Genomic DNA, 26,148 nt, shown 5'->3' on the forward strand with positions numbered 1-26,148 from the left:
ATCTACTCTAGTCTATCCATCATTTTTTCTTCTCTGGCTTGTTGCTTTTAGGTATGGCACAGGTCTTTCCACTGCAGGAATATGGTGTGTGTTGTCAGGTGTCTGAGCAAAGAATGTTTGCACTGACCTAGAGATTTAAAAGCAGTGGCAACATTGTATCTCGAAGGCAATATTGTCATGTCAATAAATGAAAGATTGTTGCAGGGTTTTTCTATAACTTACAGGAAAATACGTTAAAAAAAAAAAAAAAAAGCTGAAGCAGTTAGAAAACTAATTTCACATTTTGAATTTTATCGTGAAAATAGGTTTGCTTGAGGGCCTTCTTTTATAGCCAACTGTGTTCTTTTCTGTTTGTAGAGTAGACAGAAATTAGGAAATTGCATAGCAAATACTCATGTATTCAGACAACTCAAGTATGCATAACCATGCGTATTGGAGACACAGAAGATTGTAGTTAAACAATTTAATCTTGTGGCAAAATTCAAAACCATTGACTATGTCTAGAACAATGGGAGAAGCAGAGATGTGTGTAATGGCTCTCTTCTGGCCTTCACATTTAGAATTTATTCCTGAAAAAAGTAAGGATGGTGCAAGTTGTAGTCTGCTTTCAACAGAGGAGAGGGAATGCACACAGTCAACACACTCAGCTGGACCTGACACACATAACAGTTCCTTAGCCAAACAATTTAGAGAAAGCTATTGAAATCAATAGCTAAACTTCTGTTGCTTTCATCAGGATAGGATTATACCTACTGTGCCTAAAGCTAAAGAACAAAAGCAAAGCTCTGTTGCAGTAGTACATGAGCTGCTAAAGCAGACAGCAAAAGCAGCAAAGTAATGTTGCTATATACAATGGCACAAAAGAGCATCCACATTTCCAGTTTCATGCCTGTTCCTATATGGCTGAACCATACTGCTGCACTTTGTACTTTGACTTAACTTTTAAATATATGCATGAGTTAAACAGCCAGACTTTTCAGCCAAAGACAGCTTTAGCAACACCTCACTGCTTGATTTCCAGCACATTTCTCACAATGACTGCAGGGAGCAAAGAGGAGATTCAAGGCTAGGAAACTCTGTAATCAGATATTGTTTTGGGTGTCTGAGCGTAAATTTTGTTACTATCTAAAAGTTCTGCTTTGTGTCATTGCAGATGTTAGGTCTGTTTCTGTCTGTGGGTTTTTTGTTTGTTTGTTTGTTTGTTTGTTTAGGTTTGTCTACTTGTTTAATGCTTTATACTCAATACTTCAAGTGCAGCCCACTTCGCTGTACCAAGAGGGAATACAACTTGCACCTACTGACCTGAGGACTACTGCATATACCTAATGCTCTCATTTCAACACTATCTAGAGTAACTTATGCCTCCCTGAAGGTAGGCAGAATACCACTCCACTAACTTACTGCAAACCCCTTTGGGATTCCTTTAAATTCCTATGTCCTGTTGCACTAGGGCTTGTTTTACAAACACATTCTGTTGTTTGTGTGTTCTATTTGTGTTATTTCATGACAAATCCCCCTCACATACACAAAATATATCTATTATACCTATCCATTTTCTGAATAACCAAATGAGAGAAAATATCACTCAGAGAATATCATCATCATTTACTTACCTCATCTGTCATGAAAAAGAGAAACACAAATATTGACTTTTTTCATGTTGAGTTTCTTTGTATGTACTTACCTAATTAGGGTGAACAAGAATCTACTTAATATTGCCACCAAAAAAAAGAGAGCAGAAAGGAGACTGAAATATGTATTGACACAATTTACAAGTATGAGGAGGGACATAACCAAAACATAAACAGAAATTTCCTTATCATGAAGTACTTGTAATAAATTTTGCAGGGCATAATGACTAAAGGCTATGACTGCAAGGTTTAACGTGCTATTTGCAATCAGTTACCATGTTTGCAGTTGCAATTATGGAGACTGCACCTAATTCTGCTATAGATACCTCTAGTGTAAATATCTAATATTAGGTGTGATTTTAGACAACTAATTTCCAGAAAGACAAAGCTACATAGAATATATTTCTTGTAGTGTTTTAACCAGACAGAGAGATACATAGATTCAAGTTTCCTCATCTTGATTGATCTTGATTGATCTGTGATCAATTATCTGATCTCTTATTTCTGCTGAACCTCTGGGAGGTTTGCAAGTAAAATATTACAATAACCCCAAACCAATACAATGTGCCTTCTGGAATCATTTGCACAAAGCAAACGTTAATGCTGTTCGCAGCTTCATGAGTCTATCCACAGAATTATGGTGTTTTTTTTTTTGTTTTTTTTTGTTTTTTTTTTTTTTGAGAAGCATTTAATGCAACAAGAGTCACAAAAAGAACTTACACATTTTTTAACTGATAGAAGCATAATCACCAATGCAAAGTTTCTTACTGTGAAGTTCACACAGTAATGCTTTCAACAGCTTCCATTTCTGAACAAAGCAAATAGACAATATGCCATCTGCCCTCAAAATGTGTAAGATAAAATAAAACATATGTTGTTGACTAATATGATAGGGATTTTTCTATTGACCTGTATTACTTTAACTTCAAAGATCATTACCCAGTACAGCAGTCTTTTTATCTAAAGCATTAGTAGTCGTTTGTTTACTAAACGAGTTTAGAGATCTACTTAGACATAATTTAAATACCATTTAAAACTCCATTAGGTGTGTTTATTGCCAAAACTTAAATGGTGTTTTTAGTTCTTAATTGCTTAAAAAAAAAAAAAAAAAAGGAAATGTACAAATATGTGACAAATTTAACCAAACCTCTGGTTGTCTGTCTCTGAAGATGAAGGTTTAACACCAGCATAGTCTGTTGACTATTGGAATTCTATACTAATGTCCTGAATGCATGAAGAAATGCCAGGAATTTTTAAGATATCACCTCTAATGGAAAACTGAGGTTTATCAGGCAAAATATCATAATTAAAAGAAAAATTAAAATACCATGTCACACTTTATTAAAGCTTTATCAAAGAACAAGAATTGTAGAAGTTTTTATAGGGAAAAAAAATGGTGTTCATGATAAATGTTTGACACAGGTCTTTAACAAAACCCTTCACACCTAAGGGTGACAACACACAAGAACTACTCAAATAGGTGCAGGAAGTTAGAGAAATCTATTCAAGGATCAGAAACCTTTTTCTTTTGATGAACAAAAATAACCCAGACACACAAAAAGACACACACTTGATACACATTTCAGAAATATTTCAAGCTTTATGGCTTTAGTCTCCTTCAGATAAGCATTACAGTCCATGGCAGTTTACATACTCAAGTTCAGGGAAAGATTCAAAGAATAACATGGGTTGCTAAAACATATGTATAAACACCACGTAAAAAGTAAAACAATCAGCAGTATGTAATTGTTTTAGAATGGCTGCCAATAAAATATCATTATTTAGAATAGCCTGCTGGAAAATTTCCATCAAAAGTGATTTTTCCAGAAAGAAAGTGTTGAAGTGTTTATCCTTCTTTTCAAACAGCTCATTATTTGTCAAGTTTACTGCATTTCTATATTTAAAATAATCCAATTATTCTTTAGTATAAGGACTGCTAAATATGTGGTAAGGTGTGTATACACCTTACTCTGCTGTCATGATATTTTGATCTACTTAAAATTTAAGTCTTGAATATTTAATATTGACTTTATGCTGGTAATTAGTATCTCCAAGAAAAAAAAAAAAAAAAAAAAAGGTTTATAGATGTTTCCAACTGAGGCATATTTATCACAAGAAATATTTTTAAATAGCTTTAGTAATCAGCCTCTGCTGCCAACCTTCTGTTTTTCTGTCTAGAACAAAAATAAAAATACATTTCTAAATTTTTTTCTTCTCGGTAAGAGGCACTAAGAATCAAGAAGTGCTACTGATCAGATCAGTTATTCCAAATCCAGATTATAACAAAAAATATGTTGCCTGTGATATTTAAGTGTTTAACTTAACTAATTATAACATCAGCCATATGCAGGAAGAGGTAGATATTATTCTTATAAAATAAAAAAAAAATTTTTTTGAATCTGTCATATTCTCAGCACACATGAAAATGTTACTGGGAAGATGTTGGTACTTTATTGCCTTGTCTTTTCTCTTTCCCTCTATCTGCTCATAGTAATTACAGACAATTTCAACTTTTGGTTTTTAAGGAATGTGCATGCTTTTTTTTTTTTTCCCCCTGATCCTTAGTAATTCTAAACTAGAAGTTTTGAAGCTTCATTGTATATGTCATGAATCGTATATTCTACATATGTCAATATTTATATTCTGAAAGCCTGCATATAGAACATACTCTGAAGCCAAGAGAGTTCAAGAATGACACCACATTCTGCTAACCAAGGCCGGTAGGCAGATCATTTACACAGCAATAAATGATTTGCTACTGCTATTGTGTAAAGGTAAAAAATAGGTAAAATTCCTCCCCCTACTGTATCCTATTTGCTTAGTTTATTTCATTACCCACGCTTCCACCCAGTATAGCTAGTAAGCATTGCATATCACAGAATCACAGAATATTCAAGGTTGGAAGCGACCTCTAGAGATCATCTAGTCCAACCTTCCTGCTCAAGCAGGCATACCTACAGCATGTAACACAGGGCGGCATCCAGGCGGGTTTGGAAGACCTCCAGAGAAGGAGACTCCACAGCCTCCCTGGGCAGCCTGCTCCACTGCTCTGTCACCCTAACGGTAAAGAAGTTCCTCCTCACCTGGAGATGGAACTTCCTGTGCTCCAGCTTATGGCCATTACCCCTCGTCCTATCGCTGGCCACCAATGAAAACAGCTTGTCCCCTKCYTCCCTGCMTTCTCCSTTCMTGAACTTATACATGTTAATCAKATSCCCTCTCAGCCTTCTCTTCTCCAGAGAAAACAGGCCCAGCTCACTCAGTCTCTCCTCGTACGAGAGATGTTCCATTCCCTTAATCATCTTAGTTGCTCTTCTCTGGACCCTCTCGAGAAGCTCCACGTCCCTCTTATACTGGGGAGCCCAGAACTGCTCACAGTGCTCCAGGTGTATCTTGAGATTACAAGCACAAGACATTTATGTCTTTGTAATTTTTTGCTGACATTCTTTACTCTCATTCCATAGACTCAAAGTATGATGTCCCAAAGGGGTAAATTACATATAACCATCCAATAGCAATAGTAATTTCTGATACTTTGCAACTTTAGTCATGACAAAACAAACTCATTCTTGATTTTCCTAAGCTTTTATATACGGACTTCACAGGTAAACATAACCAAATAAAACTACAATTCTAGTTAAAATAGTATATATAACATTTATATCTATAAATTTCTAGTGGATACAACTGGATGAAAAATTTTTAAAGTAAGTATCTCTCCCTGAAAATGGTAATGCTGGACGAACTAATCAGTAGGAAATTCTCATGTTACACATACTCTGTCTCACCTGGACAATTCCAACTGTAGCATGAAGCTAGCATTCTACCTGGATCAATTCCAAAATCTTCTTACTTCAACATGAAACATAAATCAGATATTGAATTTAGCAGACCTTTCGGACTCTATTCTGGTCATTTATAGTTACACTACACTGAATTATACCATGTGCCCTTTATGTGGCCCGTGGGACAATTTTGCTGCCAAGAATTCTGCCTTTCAGGCCAATAAAATGTATGGCAAAACAGCAGCCTGCACTGAAAAGAAGGGTTTCATTATTATTTTATTTTATTAAACAGTCTATCACAGCATACTCTGCTATTTATTCTTCTGCTTAAGGATACATAGTCTACTTGAGTTAAAATGTTTGTCTAGAGATGTTATATATGCTAATATATACCAATGTGATTTCATATATTTTCCTAAAAACCAGAAGCTCAAGGTCAGCAGTTACAACACGAGAGAGCACACAAAAATTCTTGAAGGAATATATAGTCAAGATGTATAGATATAGTCACTGAAAGTGATTCAAATATAAACAGAAAAAAAAACCTCTTCTCTCAGATAAAGCCGTTTGCAAATTCCTTATAAAATTGCATTGAAAATCCATGACCCAGTAGAAAAAATAGAGAAGCAAGATATTCTTAGATCACTTCTGGCCACAACTTCTTAAAAATAAAATTCATGAAATATTGTGATATGCTGTTGTGTTATGTTAATAGAGGCCAGATGGACTGGAATAATTGATAGCTAAATAGATAAAAAAGTATCTGACCAAAAAATATTACTGCACTACGAACTGAAAATAAGAAATTAAAGGATGTGAGATTAAAACCTGATCCCAGGGAAGCTGATGAGAAGATTCCTATTACCTTTAAGGAGATTAACACTACCAGACACCTATTGAATACATGATGTAAATGTGAAATACCATAGCTGAAATATTAAAAAAGACAGAATAGTTTCTTGGCATTTTTGACAATAGAAATAATACCAGTACACTCTCAAATTATTGCATACTTGGTCACAGTACTACTGTATTCCCTAAAAAATAACCATTAACTTCAACAGGAGTTAAAATGAACCCATATTAAATCTCCATTTCTGGCAGAAATTTTAAAAACAAAATAAAATCTAAAGCTATCAAGTTCTATTTTAGCAAATAAAATAAGAAAATTCCTTCAAATTGCTTATGTTATCAGTGAAAAGCATTGCATACAATGGCCTGAATCAATATAACTTATTTTTCTAGTATCATGAACATAGCATTACCTAAAACTTTTCGTTAATTAGAGTACTCATCAGTCTTCCTTCGTCCTTCCTTCATTCCTTCTTCACTCTCTCCCTCCTGCATTCTTTGCTATTATAATTTGAGATTTCTGTACCTAAAAATGTATTTTGATTGAGTTTATTTCCAGTATCTAGGAGAGAATAGGAAGAAAATTTCAAAATAGAGCACCTCGGTATCAGCCATTGCATAATCTGTTTTATTATGACTTGTTCATACAACCCATATGAAAGTACTAATTTCTACATGCATGCAATTTTTTTCTGTTCTAGGAATGTGTAAATTATGCTGCTATGGTCATCTGAGCATACAAAATTGTGTGACATATGAAATTTTTCACTTTAATATGTGAGCAGATATCCCTTGTGTGCTCTATTTTTTTTCAGAGAGCTTTTTAGTCTACATTAGCAGGAGCCTTTTTGTGCTACAGTATCATATCTGGAATGGCAATTTCTATTCTTTTTTATTACTGCAACTATACTTTCAGGCAACAACTTCAAATTCAAGAGAAAGAGTTAAAAAAGTCTTATTTCAAGTCTCTTCTGTTTAAATTAGACCAATATTAGTCAAATGGGACATTTCAGAAAGGGATGCTAAAGGGCCTCTAATGTTTATTGCTCCCATTGAAATGAGCAGAATTAAAACATCCTAATGTTTATTGCTCTCTCTGAAATGAACACAATTAAAAGAGAAAACACACCTAATGTTACCCTTACCATGCCATGTTCACCCCATACTGACACTATGATACCTAACACTAGAATGACTCAGTGTGAACAGTCAGAGAAGTTCCCACTTCTTCCTAAGTATAATCCATTTTTTAAAAAAAACTTTTACTCACCTTTTCTCCATCTAAGCAAATAATTTAACCATACTCCATACATATGCATGCCTTTAGTTTCAGAATTTAATATGCTCTTTGTTATATTATTGTTCCTAATGAGAATGAATCAAAACCCAGCAGAGACATGACCCAGAACCTTTTGCTTCCTCTTAACTGTCGTCTTGACTTTCTGTAACACTGTGATCACCTGCATCATAAGTGGAAGTTGACACAGTCTCAAATTTCTAAAAATGCAGGTAAAATGGAATGTGAACTGCCTGAATGTATATGCTGACGCAACCTGGTTCTGCACCATTACATTTAATTGGTATCTTCTGCTTTGTATAGCTGCAGTTTCATTTCTTTAATAGAATGGACTTTGATAAGAATCATGTTGTGGGCTTTTTTGTCTTGTTGTTGGCTTTTTTTTTTGTCTCCTCTTTCTTCTGGTATCACAGCTAACTTTTGATCAGTGTTCATTTCGGAAAGAAATCCTGTCATTGGTCTTTAATAGAAGGTTAATGGTCTGTAAAATCTCAAATTTTCCAGACTGATTTTGTTACAGGAAGAAGCGTACCTTATATCTTCTGCATGGTCAATAAAGATCTCTTCCTTTAAAAGATCTTAATAGTCAGCACACAAGAGCTGGCTCTTGTCACAAATCATATCTAAGAATGAGATTTTCTTTATTTCCTTATGATACTAACAACAATTTGGAAGAATTGCTGCCTCAGGTAGAATTTGCTATTCCTCTATGAATCAATAAAACTTTCTGCAATAGAGTAAATGATGTGCCTGCTGTGAGCTTACAAATATTAGATGAAAGGATTCAGAGACAACACATCATCTATAAGCTAGTACTTTAAGCTGCTCTGTCATCTGCTGCATGACTTCTTTCATTATTTAACATATTTGCTTTATATTTGCTGTTTGGATTTTTTATTAAGTATCTTCCCTTTGTATGACGATGATGGTTTTACATATTCTGATTACATATAAATACTATAAGATATATATATATATAATATATATATACAGACATGCACACATACAAATGCACATGCACATATGTGTAAGTGTACATATATATACATACACACATGCTTACATATATATAGATGAATAAAGTGAGGAATTAAGAGAGTAAGCAAGACTAAAGGAGAAAGAAACTACTTGCACACAATTCCTGTAATTTTAAAGACAAACAAACTGTGGCCATTTATAATAGCATGACGTTTAATTCAGGAGACTTCAGTTATCATTTTACAGAATGACTTACCCAAAATAAATTATCTACAAGCTTTTTCAATATCCCTCAGTGTGATTAATTTAGGAAATGTTAAGACAACAGTTTAGAAAAAAGCACAGAAATAGTTGCACAGCTAATTAATTTCTCTGTGTTTGACTGTTAGTCTCAGTAAACAGTTTGATTGCATTGTCTTCTGAAGCTTGACGAAGTATCATAGTTCAGTCTCTTTGGTGTTACATTTTACCGATGTGATATCTAGGCAGTCTATTCAAATTAGAATCATTTCTAAACATGAATACTATGCATGTCAGCACAGCTTTCCAAAATACGGTTCACCTGGACTGAATTTCAACTTTTACTTAATATATCTCTGGGATAAAGTGCCTGGAAGATATTAAATAAAACATGACAGTACTCAAAAAACAAAGCACAAACTGTGCAAATTTCAATAGTAAAAAGAAGATATATCAGCCTCCTCATTCCTCACCCCTGGTGACTGACTGCATCATATCAGAAAGGTCACCCTCTCAGAGAAAGAAGAAAAGATTTTTTGAACAGTAGATCCTACTTAAAGATTATAGATCTATTAATTCCCACAAGCAAGTTCCCAGAATCTTTGGCTTCTGGTCAGTTTTGCTGGGCAGCAAGTGTATAAGGCAAGTTTCTCACCATTCATTGCCCATCTCACTCATCTGTTTGTACCCAATACATTCCTGAGTACCTTTCTGTCTCCATATTCCATATCACTGCCGTGGTTACCTGGAAATCTAACTTGTCTCCAATGGAGGCATTTATTCGAGTTCAAAGTCTAAATCTCTGTGTCCAGATTCAATGCTGAAGCTATGCAACCTTTTACAGTGTCACTGTCAGTGCTTATGCTTGAGGGGACATGTGCTGTATGAACACCAGTCAAATAAGATAAGCTTTGAATAGGAAAGACTGAATAAAAGCAGAGTCCTTTTCCTTAGCTTTCTAATTTTGAAAACTTAAGCTACATACAGGCCTTGCAGCGTCAGGCTCTACTTTGTATCCTCAAAGTTGGAGGCATTTTTGTTCATTTTTCCATTTTTTTTTTGTAGAACAGTTGTCTGCAAGAGAGATGTTTTATGTAAAATGACCAAAAAAAAAAAAAAAAAAAAAAAAAAAAACCAAAACTGTGGTCAATTTTACTATGAGATTTGCCATTTTATCATTGAATCATAGTTTCTGCTTTCTCGCTATATGCAATAAACTTCAAACAATTATTTCTATTTTCTTTCGTTAGAAACTAGTTCTTATAAAGTCATGTGAATACAGATTTAGCAAAATAAGTGAAATATTCATCATCCTATGGAGAAAAAAATTACATCAATTTTATTTCAAAACTATAAAAATTGATCACTTCCTGAAGTGGTGATTAGACATGCACATAGTACTTTATTTTTCAAAACTGATTACCAGTAATAGCATTGGATATGTATTTCTTATTCTCCAGCATTTGTCTTACAAGTATTATTAGAATGTCATAAAATTTAGAGGAATTGACAGTCTTTAATATAGTTGAGTTTATTACAGAACATTATCTATCTGATGAATTTTGTAAATATCAGAGTTTCACTGAGTTACATTTCAGAGATGACTAAGCCCCTCTAGGCTAGCATGGGACTCATGAACTCACTGTCACTCACTTTCATTAAGTGTAGGATGAAATAGAAAGTTGAAGATTACCGATATTTATATATTTATATTTACAGATTCTGATATTTTCTGCATAAAGATAAAATCAATTGAGGAGAGAAAAATGAAAGTGTTGACATTTTTCTGTTGAAAAGTTTTCTGCTCACATTATTTAAGTTTTCATAAATTCACAAACTTTGAAAGTACTAAATACATTATCTGATATTTTCTTTGAAGAGGTACTAGAGATAGGATGAAGATTGTATTTTTTATTTTAATTTGCTGACATCCATCACTAAAGCTAGCATACACAAAGACAAGTGACTATTTTCTTTTCTAGGATCTCTTTTTTTCAGCTAATATTCTTATAGTCCATCAAATCTAGTTAGATTCTATCTGTGAGTCCCCTTGTGGACTTTTAAATTTTCTTCTCTAAATCTTCTCTGAATGCAATTCTCTTTTAGCAATACTGCTCATGGTGTTTATCCAAACTAATTTTAGGAGCTTTATTTATCAAACGATTCAGAGTAAAGGCTAACTCAAATACCCTGTAGCCTCTCTAGAGGTTTCACTTCATTGACAGTAAACCAGGAAGACTTGCCTGCAAACTTATCCACCTTTGCAGAACAACCATGTTTCTCAGTGTGATAAAGCTGGCATTTCTTTACTGATATGATAGAGTTGCCAACTTAGGCATCACATAACTCCATTCATATATCTTGTTACAGCCCAGGTAAAGTGTCTACGCCCTCAATAATCAGTAAGTATGTTGTTGTGGACAGTCATAAGGCATGACTGATCTTTATTATCAGCAATATTCACTGACATTTTGTACAGTTTGTTCCTAAAGATGTGAGTGATTACACACACGCTCAAAAAATTCTAGGGAGTTCTGAGGACTAAAACTTAATTAAGGAGATATAAAAGGAGCATTGCATGTTTAACAGCATTTTAGAAAGTAAAATGGATGCCAAAATATTCTTATTAGCAGATTGTTAATCTAATAAATACATAGAAATGCAAATACAATCAGGAAAGAAATTTGTGTTTTAATATCCAGTATTAAACACATAGCTTCTGAGAACTAGATTTGAGTGTTAGAAAATTGCAATCTGTGATAGGAAAAGGAGTGCAAAGAAAGGCATACAAGAACAATAACGGAAGAACTGCAAATGAGTCTATAAAGGTAAGAATATCAGTAAGACGAATCAACATGATATAAAATTCTCAGTATTAGTCTGAAAGTAGTAAGATGAGAAATGAGGTTAAAAGACAAAAAAAAAACAAAAGCAATGAGAATGGAGGTACTATTTTCTATTTGCAAACTGCAACCCAAGAGCAGAGGGAAAGTTTAAAAAAAAAAGGAAAGAAAAGAAAAAAGATGCAACATTCTGACATTTTGGACAAGCCCTGAAAGCAATGATGAGTTACTGAAGACACAGCAAGCTTGAAGTGTCTGACTGAGTCTCTTAAGTTCTCTGACTTGAAGTTTCTGATGACAAGCAGGTAATATTTTTGGGAAAGAATGAAAGTTATGTGACACAAAACAGAAGACAAAGATTTGAGCAACCAGAAGATGAGGAGGCTGGAAAGAAGAGAGGGATGGAGTGACAGAACTGTGCAAAGAAGGGAGGAATTATGAGGATGAAAGGCTGGATATGGTACTAGTATTTAAGGAGGAGAGTGTTTTCCCATTGTTGAGATAGGGGGACATAATCCTGAACAAGGAGAATCAAGCAAGATCTGAACTGAGAATGAGGTAAGAAATTGATTATAGGGAAAAAATAAATTGAACTTTTTTGAATGTTTGTGCTGCTCAAATAGGTAAAGGATGGTTGGATGGATGGATGGATGGATGGATGGATAGATGGATAGATAGGGAGCTGCAGAAATATAAATATGAATAGAGTAATGTAAATGTAGGAGAGTGGTAAGTGATGAATTGGGATAAAGAGCAGGGAAAGGTGTGAATAGTTAGGTGGAGATGCAGAAAACATTAGCTTTATGGGAAAGATCAGAAGAATATCAAGCTCCAAGGACAGTGTTAGGTTTAAATGCAAATAGGTGGTAGTGATAAAGAGAATGAAGAGATAAAGAGAAAACATTTTTGCTAACAAGTATTGATCATTTATGCGCTGGAAGTGTGAATCACGGACACCTCTTTGAAGACATCATTTTGAGAGCAGTCACAAATTGCAAGAATGACAGATTATATAAATGGAATATAACAGAATAATGAGAAATCACAGTAATTTACCTTTCCTCATACTATTTACAAGATACAAGGTATTTACAAGAATCAGGTAAATAATTAGCAGACATTAAGACATCGAGTGACTTTCAGAGGAAAAACGAAGGTATCCATTTGGAGTTGTTTTTTATCTTTTTCTTTGTTGTCGTTTCATCCCTAAAATCTGACAGTTTGGTTGCATGAATAAGGAAACATTGGAGGACTAACTTTAGTAAGCCAGTCATTTTCTTACAGGATCAGAACAACTATCAGACTGAGAGGATTAATTTAGTCTGAGCAGTGAAAGCCGCAATCATAACTTTGAAAAGGCATTTGCACAGTATATAGTGTGAGGTAGCTTATGTACTGAGAAAGGGAGTTTACCATATTTTCCACTCTGAAACAAAATTTTGAGTTTTCATAACCATTAAGATTTACTATTTCAAAGCATATCAGATGCCTGTGACATTTGCACTTGCTTTCTACCTCTGAAGAATCTTATAACTTACTGGAAATTAGAGAAGGATATAAAATCTCTTTAATATGTCATAAGGTTTTTACTGAGATTTTACAATTGTAGCTACAGCTTTGCACCAAAATCCTAATGAGACATTTGTTAAGGCGAATTTTTTTTAGTCTTGAAAAAGGAAACTTAAATTGGACTACATCTCTGTTGTCTATGCTAACCTAATGGAATCTGTCACAGAACATCCTTTATCTGGATAAAGAACCAGGCCTGGATGACATCTCTAAGGTCTGATCTGGGTCTCCTCTTGTAGAGCCTGTGGCATAAGTAGAATAGGAAGAGTAAACGCTCTAAGGACAAATCTGGCAGCATTGGTCCAGGATCTGGAAGTTCATGTAGTTCTGGGAATGCCTACGCAATCTGTTTGTTCAGCCACATTTTCTTCCCAAGCCAGGCAGAAGGGGGAAACGGAATTCATCCACAGCAAAGAAAGTGCAACCAGATCTCAGTCACAAAAGATCTACTGCTTCTGCCTCAGGTCTGCTCCCAAATGTTAGCTGCTCCATAATATTTAGGAAATAAACCATCACAGCTGGACTGTAGTGGCACACTGGATGGTTTCGCTAACACTCCACACTTGTTTAATCCTTCCTGCAAGGCAAAATCCATGGCTTAGTTCAACTCAAGCAATAACATTTTATTGGCATGACAAAATCTGCCAAAATTTAAAAGAAAGAGCCAAGATCCTTGGGGGTTCATGCAAGGTAAACAATACGTGTCTCTGGTAGGCTCTTACTATTTCTCTAATGTTTCTGCTTGCTTTGCAAGTCCTACAGAAAGAGAAGTTTTTTTCCTGGTTACTTGACAGTCAATTGCAGATTCCTCACACAAGCTTTTGTGTCATCTTACTCTTCTAAACTCAAAGATCCAAAATATACTTCAATATTTTATTTAAGTATCCTTAATTTTGAATTATAATTTGATTATTTGTGCTACACTTTGTCCTCTATATAAAAAGGTACAAGAATCTTAATTATATAAAGCTTTTTCTCAGGCTGTAATACCTGAACAATATTTATTAATTCAACTGACAAACAGTTCTGGCACCTTTTCCTGCTAATGGCACACTCAAACTTGAAATTTAGACAGATGTATTGTTAGGGTCATGGATATACCTTTTGCTATCTGAAAATGTGTTAGCCCATTTACAAAATGAAATCTCAGAGTTCTTGTATGCATGGTAGAGATTTCTTTGATTTTTTTTTTTCTTTGATCTTTTTTTGAAAGATTTCCTCTCCACTGGAACATATGCAGTACTTTAAGGAACAGACTATGGATGCCCTTAAGTGACTATTCATGTTCTATTACAACTCCTACAAATGCTGGTCTGACTTAGTAGTTTGTTAATACCAAAGACATGTTACGGAACCTCTTCTTAGACAAGGACTTCAAAGAGAAAGCAGAGCTTTGCTTGTCTTGAAAATTTAATTTGAGGCTAGTACTGAAGCAGAACACATGGAAATATTCTTTGCTATATGCTGAGTGGTTATGCTTAATAACCAGAGAACGCTGGTTATAAAACCTTGAGGACCTAATCGCAGTCCTTAAAAATGGTCATGTTCATGAGCAAAACAGAGCAAATAAGATGAGACCAGTACTGGAGAGGACACTAGAAGTGAGGCAGGGATACATTAGTATGACAGGGCTCAGATGATTCTCAAATGTAGGCAGGGAAAGGAAAGGAAATTTTGGAGTGAAAGAAAGAAAACTTCAGAACTTGAAGCCACATGAGGAATAACAAGAAGCAGAGATGAGAACAAAAGTAGAAATTGTGAAAAAAAAAAAAAAAATGAAGCTTAAATTAGGTTCAGGTCAATCCTAAAGCTGCAGGAAGCTTATGGGAATAGTGGTATGGGAGCTAAGAAAGTCAAGCAGTTCAAACCTCCTATCCAGAGTCATCTATACCAGTAAGCTTTCTGACAGAAGTTTGCCTTAAAATCACCAATAATAATATCTCCACAATCTCTTATGGCAATTAATCTTCACACTTCACTGTCTCTTTAAATAAGACATTTCTTAATGTCTTAGCTGAATTTTCCTTGCTGTACTTATTGCTTCAACCTTGCCTTTAGACATAGAGAACATATATTTTCTTTCTTTTATTATTGCTATATTTTGCTAGGGCAATTTTTAAATCTTTATTCACAAATCATATTTTCCAATAGTTTGATTATTGATAGGATCATAGAACAACTCAGGAGATCTTTCCTCCAAACTCCTGTTCAAAACAGGGGCCACTCTGAGGTCAAAGACAAGTTGCTCAAAATTTTATCTGATCTGGTGGAGAATGAAGAATGGATGAAAACTGCACAACCTAACCATAGAGGAAGTCAAGGGAAGTCAAGTCAATTTATATTTGTAATTTTCTAAATATCTGTAGATATTTGTATAGAAAACAGAGAGAGAATAGAGGGGATAAATATCAAATGAGTACAACAACAAGACCACACCTTTCTTATTTGAACGTGAGACATGTTTGAGTTTGTTGCATTTCTAATAACACCATCACCACCAAGCACCAATGTACAGGATAAAGTCAGTCAATACATTAAAGCAGGTTAATTATTAGCCAGTATATCAGAATGTTTTAGGTCTAACCACTGTATGAATGTATTAGTGCTAAAATATCTCCAAGGACCCAAATGAATAACTGAATAATTGCTATCACAGAATAAAAGCATTTTCTGACTCTGCAGACACTGGCTTTGATAAATACAGCTGCCACCTAGGATAAGGCTGATCTTGCCTTTCAATGTATGGCCTTATTAAATAGAGATCTTGCTATAGGCCTTACTATAGCACGTGGGATATATTTGCCTAGTTACCATAACAACTCAGGGTACATTCCTTTTCTTTTCTTTAGGGGTGTGGGTTGAAAACTCTTTTCTTTTCATGGTGACCTACTGATTTCAATGGATAATTGGCTCCTAGGTGGCAGAGTACATGCATTGTTCATTAACATTTCATATCTTCGTTGATATGGGAGATGAATGGCTCCCTGGGTTAGTAATTGCCTGCAGAGTTCTTTGCCTTCAGATGAAAGGGTCCAATGCATTATTGACTGAGAAGATTAGGAGTTCTTTTAAGGATTTTAGATTAGTAGGGATCCCTAAATGGTATGAACCTAAGGTTAGTTCTACAAAGAGGCTTCATGCTGAACTTTGCAATGTCAGCCATTGGTTTCTGGCGCTCAGGGTGGCCTCCAGGCGCTTCATTAGGTATTTTGATTACTTGGGTGATGTCTCAGGAAAGTTTGGTGCCTTACAGTGAGCACCATAAAAACCAGCAAACTGAGTAGCTCAACCCAAGCAGCTGAAAGTTAGCTAGTGCACAAAGGCTGAAAAGCTATGCTGAGTTGTTTTACTCCAGGCAAAGGAGAACCTGCTTCTGCTGACTTTGTAGAACATTGTGCAAAACCATCCCCAATGGAGTTACTTCCCCACTTCTGCTGCTAAGACTCTGTTATCAGGTAAAGCACGGTGTGGCCAATAGTGATTGGAAAAACAGCACCAGCAAGCACCCTCAACAGGGAACTCCTGCATCTGTTTTTCTTAACTCCTCAAATTTCCATATCCTGAAAACAATGCTTGTAGCCAGACAACTATTCTTAGATGTCTTAAGAAACCATGAAATTTAATGTAACTCTGCAGGCTGAGTGTCGTCCTGAGAAAGAGCAGAAATCACTGCAGAACAAAAGCAGCTATCAAGGCTACCACAGCGGCTAGTGCACAGCTCACAGTACAGGCACAGCCTAGAAAAACTCCCACTGCCTATCAGAATGGGTGAGACAGCCATCAAATTATGCAGCCCTTGTAAATTTTGGGGTGTTTTGGAAGAAAGGTGCAAGCAGATCAGCTGTCACAATAGCTCTCTTGTAAACACAGTAGAGAGGAGGACTTTAAATGCTGTCAATAGTTTGGCAAAGAGATAGCCAACTACGTACCTATTTTCCTGATTCGTACTCCTTTCAACATCTTACCGTTTCATTAAGCCAGTTGATTCATCATTTGAGAGTGGAGAAGTACAGCTCAGTGAGCACCCGGACAGTTTAATTTAATTTTCTCAGGTTTTTAGATGGGGACTCAATTTGATGTGACCCCTTGAAATTGAACTCAGCCCTTGCTGTTGCTAATCAAATCCTGGCAGAGTGTAACATGAGGGAGAAGAGTTTTAAATTGTAGTTGCATTAGTTTGTAGAAAAGTTTATTTTGTTAGAGCTGATGTGATAATGAACCTTCTCTTTATCCATTTCAGAAGACAGAAAATTTGATCTTGGATATAAAAAAGTCCGTAGTGAGGAAAAAAAAAAAAAGACTCCACTTTTTTATTTTAGCACTAGAAGAAAGCAAGCTGGAATGTTTTGACTTTTACATGTAAGGATTTTGCCTGCACTTTTTTTTTTTTTCTACATGAAAAATGAGAAGATTATTTCTCTAAGCTAGTACTATTATCTGTTTCTGTGTGAAGGAACTTCCCATTTCAATTTCTTTATCTGGATACGAAGGTGATGAGTTACCCCCTGGGATTTTGTCTCAACACTCTGCTGCATAGAGCAGGGTTGTCCTGATTTTGATTATAATGAACATAATGCATGTACTCTGTACGAAATTAGGGTCCAGTTCTCTAGAATGACAAAATTCATGCTGAAAATAAAAACAAGTTGCTATGCAATTAAAGAGCTGTATACTTTAAACAGGAGTAAAATCTTACTTTTAAATGTATACATCCACTATGGAAAATCTTATTTTCTTTGAAAATGGCACCTTTCAATTTTCACCTGCCCAAGAAGCTTTTTGACAACTTTGTACCATGATTATTACTGAAGCTTAAGTTGCATAGTCTAAAAAACAGAGTTAGACAAATGCTTTGCACAGATTTGCTATTCACAGTCTTCAGGTATTGTTCAAAGGTGACCAGATATAGCATAGTTTTGGTGGAAAAAAATATTACCAGACAGGATTTAATATTGATTTCAATTAACCTCAAGATTCAGCTCCTTGAACAGAAGAACTTGAGAACTTTTTCTAGAGAACATTTCAGTGATTCATTAATGATGATGTAATATCAGTGACACAAAAAATGACACAATGTCATCAGGGTATTTCTTCTATCTCTGAGCTCTAATTCTATTTTCATAGATTTCCAGTGGCAAAATTTGATGTTTTTATTCTTTAAATTGGTTTTAAATATTTGTTTCCTGAAAAACTAGTGAACAGTTTACTTCATATTAAAATATATAACAGCATTTAATTCAGATACTAGAAAAATATGGAAAAGGAAATCTCAGGACAATATCAACTACTTTGTCAGTTATGTTTTATTTTAAGATGTTACTATTCTCACTTATCAGACACATTAATATGTTCTAAATAGTACACTGTATTCATGTACATTTCTAATGTTGCAGTAATTTGAAATTAAAAGTGAATAATATAAATACTTTACTATTAATTCAAGGTGGTCTTAATAAATTATCTTCTGTTATTAAAAGCTTCATTTAATTAATAATTTAGTACTGGAAGTACAGAATACCTTAATCTTCAGGAAGATGCTATGAAAGAGAACTGTCCTTAAGATAACCTACCTTAAAAATAAAATTAGTGAGAGATTTCTCTCATTGCCTATGTCTCTGCATAGTTGGAGAGTCTTAATGAGATCCAAAGGTCGTAACACAGAAGGTAAGATGTAAAGGGCAAGGAAGGATGTGGTACATAAACTTCCAACTTCTGTAGCATCCATTCTCCTTCATACATGCTGTGAAGAAATTTTACTGATGGATATTCGGACCATTACCCTTAACTTTTTTATTTTGCAAAATATGTTTCAAATGAAGGTTTGTGTTCCTGTTTTCCTCTATAAATAAATAAATAAATCTTTGTAGACATAAGAATTTCTCTGACGACATAAAAAATACCAGATTAAATATATTTTCACAACATGTTGATCATGACAAAAAAGTCTGAAAATATTCACCATATCTTTTCCTACATTTGTATCTGTTTTGATGACAAAAGGCCATCTTTATTATTCTTAAAAGAAGAAAGGACATTATGCCAGCCTTTCAGAACTATATGTGAAGTCGGCAGCAGAGCAAGATCAAAATATTAATCCCTAGAAAAGACCTTCATGAATTACTATGTTTTCATAGTTTGTCATATCAAACAGAAAAGAAGAGCCAAATCCTTTGGGGGAGAACAAACATCTACTATGTTCATAGTAAACAATATAGTTTGTTGACTTAAAATAGAAAATATGAGTTTTCAGATTATATTTTTTCTTTACCATAATAAAAAAAAGAATAAATTCCATGTTAATTTGAAAAAAAAATCTTTTAAAATATTGAAATAGTTTTCAGAAGGATATTTAAAAATCCTCAAGTAAAATGGTTTTGTAACTAACTAGAAGCTATTAAATATTTCAATTCCAAAAGAACAAGAAACAAGTGTTAATATTGGTGCACCAGAATGAAAGACTTTTCTAGGGGGGAGGAGGGGCAGGAAGGCTCTCTAAAAACAATCTCTCATTATGTCTTTTACAGACTTTTATTTACTAATACCTGATGGACTTGTTCAAAATATTTTTTTCAACAGCATGAAAAGATCGATGAGTCTTATCTGGAATTTATTAAATTGAGCTGCCTAATGGTTTGCATTTGGACTTCTCTGAGTGCTGAATTTATTATTCATTGCCACTAATTTAAGCACTGTATCTAGACATCTATTAAATGATTATGTTGAGAAACACAAGTCATACCTGTATTGCATGTGTAGCTTTGCATGTAGCCTCTTCTAGCTAAGTGGCTGGTCTCATAGTTCACAATCCCCAGATGATGCTCTCACTCTCCTTGCTTGGGATGTCAAAAGCCTCAACAGACTGCAAACATGATCACTTCCATGTTAAAGGTTAGCAACCTGGTTTATATCATCTGTGATCTGCACACAACCTGTTTTACTTTAGATGAGCACAAGTCTCGGAAGAAGCTTCACATTACATCTTGTTTAGTAAGATGGTACCTCTCTCCAGTGAGTTCATGTTGCCAAGGGTTGTGACCAAACACATCTCAACTATTTACTAAATGTGAGGAATCCAGGCCTACTGTAAATTTTTATTTTGTGCTCCTTAGTATTCTAAGAATTCTAAGAAGAAGTTTTTTGTGATTTTTTTTCAGGTAGAGTATAGAAAAGACATTCTACTGCAGACAATTTCATGTCCTCTGTTTGCTATTATAGCAGTAGAACCTAATTTATGTTTTGTAAATAAGCAAATTCCAACAAGAAAAATATGCTACCTTTTTCAGCTACAATCAGAAAACTGCTTTATAACATAACAAACATTCTGTGTTTTGTGAGGATAGAGTGTTACATATAGCTATCAATTTTACTTCACAAAAGTGTTCTGTTCTCCTAGAAGACGTATTGAAGCCATCTCTATGACACCACATTGAGGTATGCAGTCTGTGCAACTCCATTTTTCAATCAATGTGAATTAAGTCTAAACTTTCAGACTGCTTAAAATGCATGGAAAGAGTGAATACTTTGTTTCTAGGCTGATGCTGCACTTCAACGACCACGCAACATATATTCAGCCAAGTATTTTAGATCCTAGATAAAATTACTGGGATGAGATTGGAGCTCAATTGCCCCTGTGTCATAAGACAAATGCAAAACTATTCTTCAAAGTTCTCTAAAAAAGACTCTATGTGATTGGCAAATCAATCGCACAAAAGCAATGAGACAAAGAGAAACAGAACACATTAACACATTAAACATTTTTAAAATCAAAATGGTTTATAGCTAGGACGTCATAATGCTGAGATATGACTTTTTATATGCAGTGTTATAAAGTAATAATAATAAAAAAAGATTTTAAATGCATTGGGAGATTGACTTCTTCCTATCTGCAGAATTCTATTGTTCTATTGAAAGTTACAATGCATAGTCTTTAGCTGATGGTGTGTGATACTGCATGGCTAGATGGATATATACATTAAGAGACAGCAACCACAGTTATTCAGTAATTAGATATTAATTCTTCTATCCAAAATTTAAACTGATACTTACAGTTTTTACATGTCTTAATTTCTGAAAAAAATAAAATTAATGTTTTCAGTTTGCTGCTTCTTGTAGAAACTTATTTTTAAATAGCATGATCATATTGGATTTTTGTCTGAACTAAAAATACATTGCAGAATTCGGATACAATAAATGTGGTTTAAAGAAATCTTCCCTGTCTACAAGCACAAAGAAGACTGTGTTCATTTATTTGATTGACTATGAAAATAGGAAATGATCAGTGAATATCAAAGAACAGTTACAAATACTGATTATTTAGACATTAAATAAAACTATTTTAACCAAAAAATCAAACCAGATCTTCAGCTGGCCTGAATTTTCAGAACTCGATTGTCTAGAAGAATCTCATCAGATCTCACTATGTATGACTCCTGCAGGAGTTATTTTTTTTCTTTAAATCTTTTAAAATCTTCTTTTAAATCTTTCTTCACAAGATTAATAATTCAGAAAGATATTGTTAAAAGGCAAATATTTATTTACTTCCAACATTTTGGCACTCAATAGTATGCAGCAATGTGTCATGCATAGATAAATATCCATCATGTCAAGAATGTGGAAATTCATAGAACCACAAAGCTGCTGAGGTTGAAAGTAACTCTGGAGATCACATAGTCCAAGCCCTTTCTCAAGGAGAGTCAACTACAGCACATTGCCCAGGACCATGTTCAGACAGCTCTTAAGTATCTCCAGAGATGGAGACTTCACAACCTCTCTGGGCAATCTGTTCCAATGCTCTTCACCTTCACAATAAGAAAACAAAGCAAAACAAAACAAAACATTTTCCTTATGTTCAGACAGAATTTCCTGTCATTCAGTTGTTCAGTTTTTGCCTGTTACATCTCATCTTGTCACTGAGCACCACTGAGAAGAATCTGCCCCCATCTGCTCCCTTACTTCAGGTATTTATACATGTTAATCGGATCATCTCTAAGCCTTCTCGAGGATGAACAGGCCTCTCTCAGCCTGTGAGAAATGCTCCAGTCTCTTAATAATCTTTATATCCCTTTGATGGGCTCTTTCCGGAATCGATAGCTCTTTTGTACTGGGCAGCCCAGAACTGGACACAGTATTCCAGATGTGGTCTCACCAGAATTGAATAGAGGGGGAGGACAAACTTTCTGCAATGCTCTAGCAATAGCATTCCAGGAAAAGCAGTTCAGAATACCACTGGCTCTCTTGGCCACCAGAGCACACTTCAGGCTCATGGTGAACTTGTCTACCAGAACTCCCAGCTCCTACTCTGTAGAGCTGCTTTCCAGCAGGTCAGCTCCCAGCCTGTACTGGTGCATGGGGTTATTCCCCCATAGATTCAGGATGCTGCACTTGCCTTTATTGAGAGAATATGAGATTCCTCTACATCCATCTCTCCAGTCTGTTGAGTTCCTTCTGAATTGAAGCACAGTTCTCTGGTTTATCAGCCACTCCTAGTCTTGTTTCATCAGCAGACTTGCTGAGGGTGCACTCTGTTCCTTCATCCAAGGCATTAATAAATAAACTGAACAGGATTGGAGCCAGTATTTACCCCTGGGAGACACTGCTAGTTCCTGGCCTCCAACTGGGCTCTGCCACTGATCACAACCCTCTGAGCTCTACCGTTCAACAAGTTTTTAGCCCACTTCACTGCCTTTTCATCTTGCAGCTTGCCTGTGAGGATGTTAAGGCAGATGGTGTTAAAACCCCATGAGGCTGAGGTAGACAATATCTACTGCTCTCCCCTTGTCTATCCAGTCAGTCATTCCATCAGTGAAGGCTACCAGATTGGTTAAGTACGATTTCCCCTTGGTGAATCCATGCTGACTACTCCTGATCACCTCTTTTCCTCTTTTCTCCAGACTTTCATTTTGGTATCTGTGATCTGAGAGTCCTGAGAGCCAATCTCAGCAGCAAAGACTGAGGCGAGAAAGGCCATCAGTATCTCTGCTTTTTCAGTGTTCTTTGTCACAAGGACCCCTTCCCCACTCAGTAGTAGCCCACATTTTAGGTCCACATTTTCCTTATTTTTTCTTTTGTTTCTGATAATATTTATTTAAGGTCTCAAGACGTCTTTGTCATCCCTTGCCAGATTAAACTTCAGATTTGGCCTTGACCTTCTTAGCCCCATCCCTGCATGCTCAATCTCCCTGCAATCATACCAGGTTACCTCTCCCTGTTTCCCTCTTCTGTATTCTTCCCTATAGGAGGAATAGGAGTTGAGATTTGCCACGGGCTCCTTATTCATCCATGCAGGACCAGGGCCTGCAAACCTGAGGAAACTTTTAACTGTCTGTGGAGGGCCTCATCTACTTCTTCCTGATCAGGTGACCTCTATAGCAAATACACACAACAGAGTCACTCATTTTAGTCTTCCCCTTAATCCTGATCCATAAGCTCTCAGTCAGCCCTTATCTTCCCCCACACTGCTGCTCCATACATTACAGCATCCTTCATGAAAAATATACCCACTCCTTTCGATCCCAGCCTATCCTTCCTAGGGAGCCTGTACCAACCAATCCAAGCCTTTGTGTCCTGAAAGCTATACCACCATGTTTCTGTGATCCAGATGAGATCATAGATCTGTGTTTGCACACAGATTCTTCTGTTTTCCTTCCAAATTGCTCAAAGTTGCAAATATGAAAAAAGTAGAAATCTCAGCTCTCACTGACCCAGCAATATTTAGCTGTATAACTTAGCAGATGCTGCACCCAAGCTTGTTTTTCACCTGTTAGTCTTCCCCTTAGTTTTCAGAACACAGTTGATGTGATTCAAGCCTTTATTAGAATTGAGCAATCAGATGGCTTTTTGCATTGACTTAATAATGGTGAAACATTAAAGATTATGTCTGATTTGAAATGGCATGGTTTGAAATCATTCTTGCTAACCAATACTAGGTTAGTGCCAGTGCCTTGACCTTTTCACCAAAGTACACAGGTTATAGAGTACCTTGTGAACAGCTAAAATGATTTCTTAAAAGGTAACAAAGATTAACCAGTCATGCCTTTGAGACTGAGATTTATGTATCGTGATGTTCTTGTAATAAAAGAACTTTTTGAAGGAAAAAAAGCCCATGCTTTCTTGATCAGTAAACTTAAGTTTCTGGTTTCTTCAGGAGTTTGACAGGACTGTTTCACAGGAATACAAGATCGGGGCTAATGTTCATACTAGATGAACAATTTCACGGCATGCATATTATTTCTGACAATTGTCATTATAAGATGCCTAAGGAAGATTATAAGACTACTCCAAGCTCTATAGTGAACTTTATCTCAGTGATCTAGCTCAGAAATTTCCTCAGTTTCCTTTCCTGCTCAGAAGCTTCCTCAGAGACACTAGATTTTGTGAATATGTTTTGTTCTCAGGGGAGCTTGTTTTGGATCACATATATTGCTCTGGTATTCACATACTAATGACAAGAAAATTTTGATATTGAATTACGCGTTGTATGAAGGATCATCACTTCTTTTAGATTTAATACTTTATTTGTGAGGTCTCTTTATTTATTTAGTTAGTTAGTTTTAAAAATTGGAAGACACAATAAACAATGATTTCCCATTCCATTTCTGGATGTCATATCCTCTCCTTAGTAATAATACCTAGGAAGTCCTCAGTCATTTCCATATGAGGAGTCATTTATTTTATGGAAACTGCTTTGTACCTTTGGTAGTTTTGGTCACTTCCTATTGCTCCCTCTCCTTTTCTACTAAATTCCTTAGAAAAGGTGAATCAGAACTGTACCTAGTATAGAAGTTGTGGAAGGATCATGAATTTCTATAACAGTGATATTTTATGCTCTACTCTTCAATGCTTTTTCAGTAGATTCTAACATTTAATTTGCTTTCCTGACTGCTAATGACCACTGAGCTAGCATTTTTATAGAACAGTCTGTTTCTGAAGTTCATAGTGCATGCAGAATTTAAGGTTGTATATTCCCATGTTCATCAATTTATAATTATCTACACTGAATTTAATTTACTGTTTACTACCTGTCGTCTGCTACTACCACCGTATTGCCCATGATGTTTCCTTGCTGATTCTAGTTAATTGCTGAAGGTTACGCAAGGTACAGATGTAGTTGCTAAGGAAAATGGTAGTGAAAAAATGAAAACTGCTCTAAAAATGAGAAAATGGCATTTCAGAAATAAATGTCTCTTTTTTTTATTGCATACATATAGACAATACTGTCACATAAGTGACCTGATAATCATTCCACTGTTCATCCAGCCTCCCATTTGTATTTCTTCTAAATATGTAAAGATGTCACATGTATAAAACTAGGACATAGAATATGTTTATGTTTTATAAGACATAGGATATGTTTATGTTTATATTTATGTTTTGAATTAATATAGGACTGGGAAAGATGTACATATCACTACAGTCTTGCACATTTCTTCTACAGTTCACTAGATTTACTAAGAACCTATGTCTAGGTTATTTTTTTCTGTATGTGACAACACAGAGCTTATGTGCAGAGTTTATCAAATGTCAAATGCAAATTTGAAATGGATCTGCACTTTAGAAAAAAGTCTCTTATTGATATCGAGCTGACTACTCCCTTTAAATGTTAATGAAACTGTTGTAATTACTGGAACACCAAAACAGCTCAAGAGCTGGAGATCACAGCTGTAGCCCATTACTTGCAAATTACTGGCAGGGGCACTGTCTTGGCAGAAAGAGTTGTACAAGAACTTGGTGATCATGATTGCCTTTTAAGTGATAGAGACTAAGAGCATAGAGAAAAATTAGCTACTTTCTGGTTTTACCAAGTGATTAAACCATACCCTCACCCAGATGATTTTTTTTCTCTTTCTTCTCCTTTCTCTTTTTTTTTTTTTTAGTGAGATCCCAGATTGTGTCAGCAAAATTATTGAATTTACATTGATAGAGAGTAAGTCTCCCTTTTTTTTTTTTTTTTTTTT

Source organism: Nothoprocta perdicaria, unplaced genomic scaffold (genome assembly GCF_003342845.1).
Source record: "Nothoprocta perdicaria isolate Ctin4 unplaced genomic scaffold, notPer1 scaffold_21, whole genome shotgun sequence".
In the NCBI taxonomy this organism is placed as follows: Eukaryota; Metazoa; Chordata; class Aves; order Tinamiformes; family Tinamidae; genus Nothoprocta; species Nothoprocta perdicaria.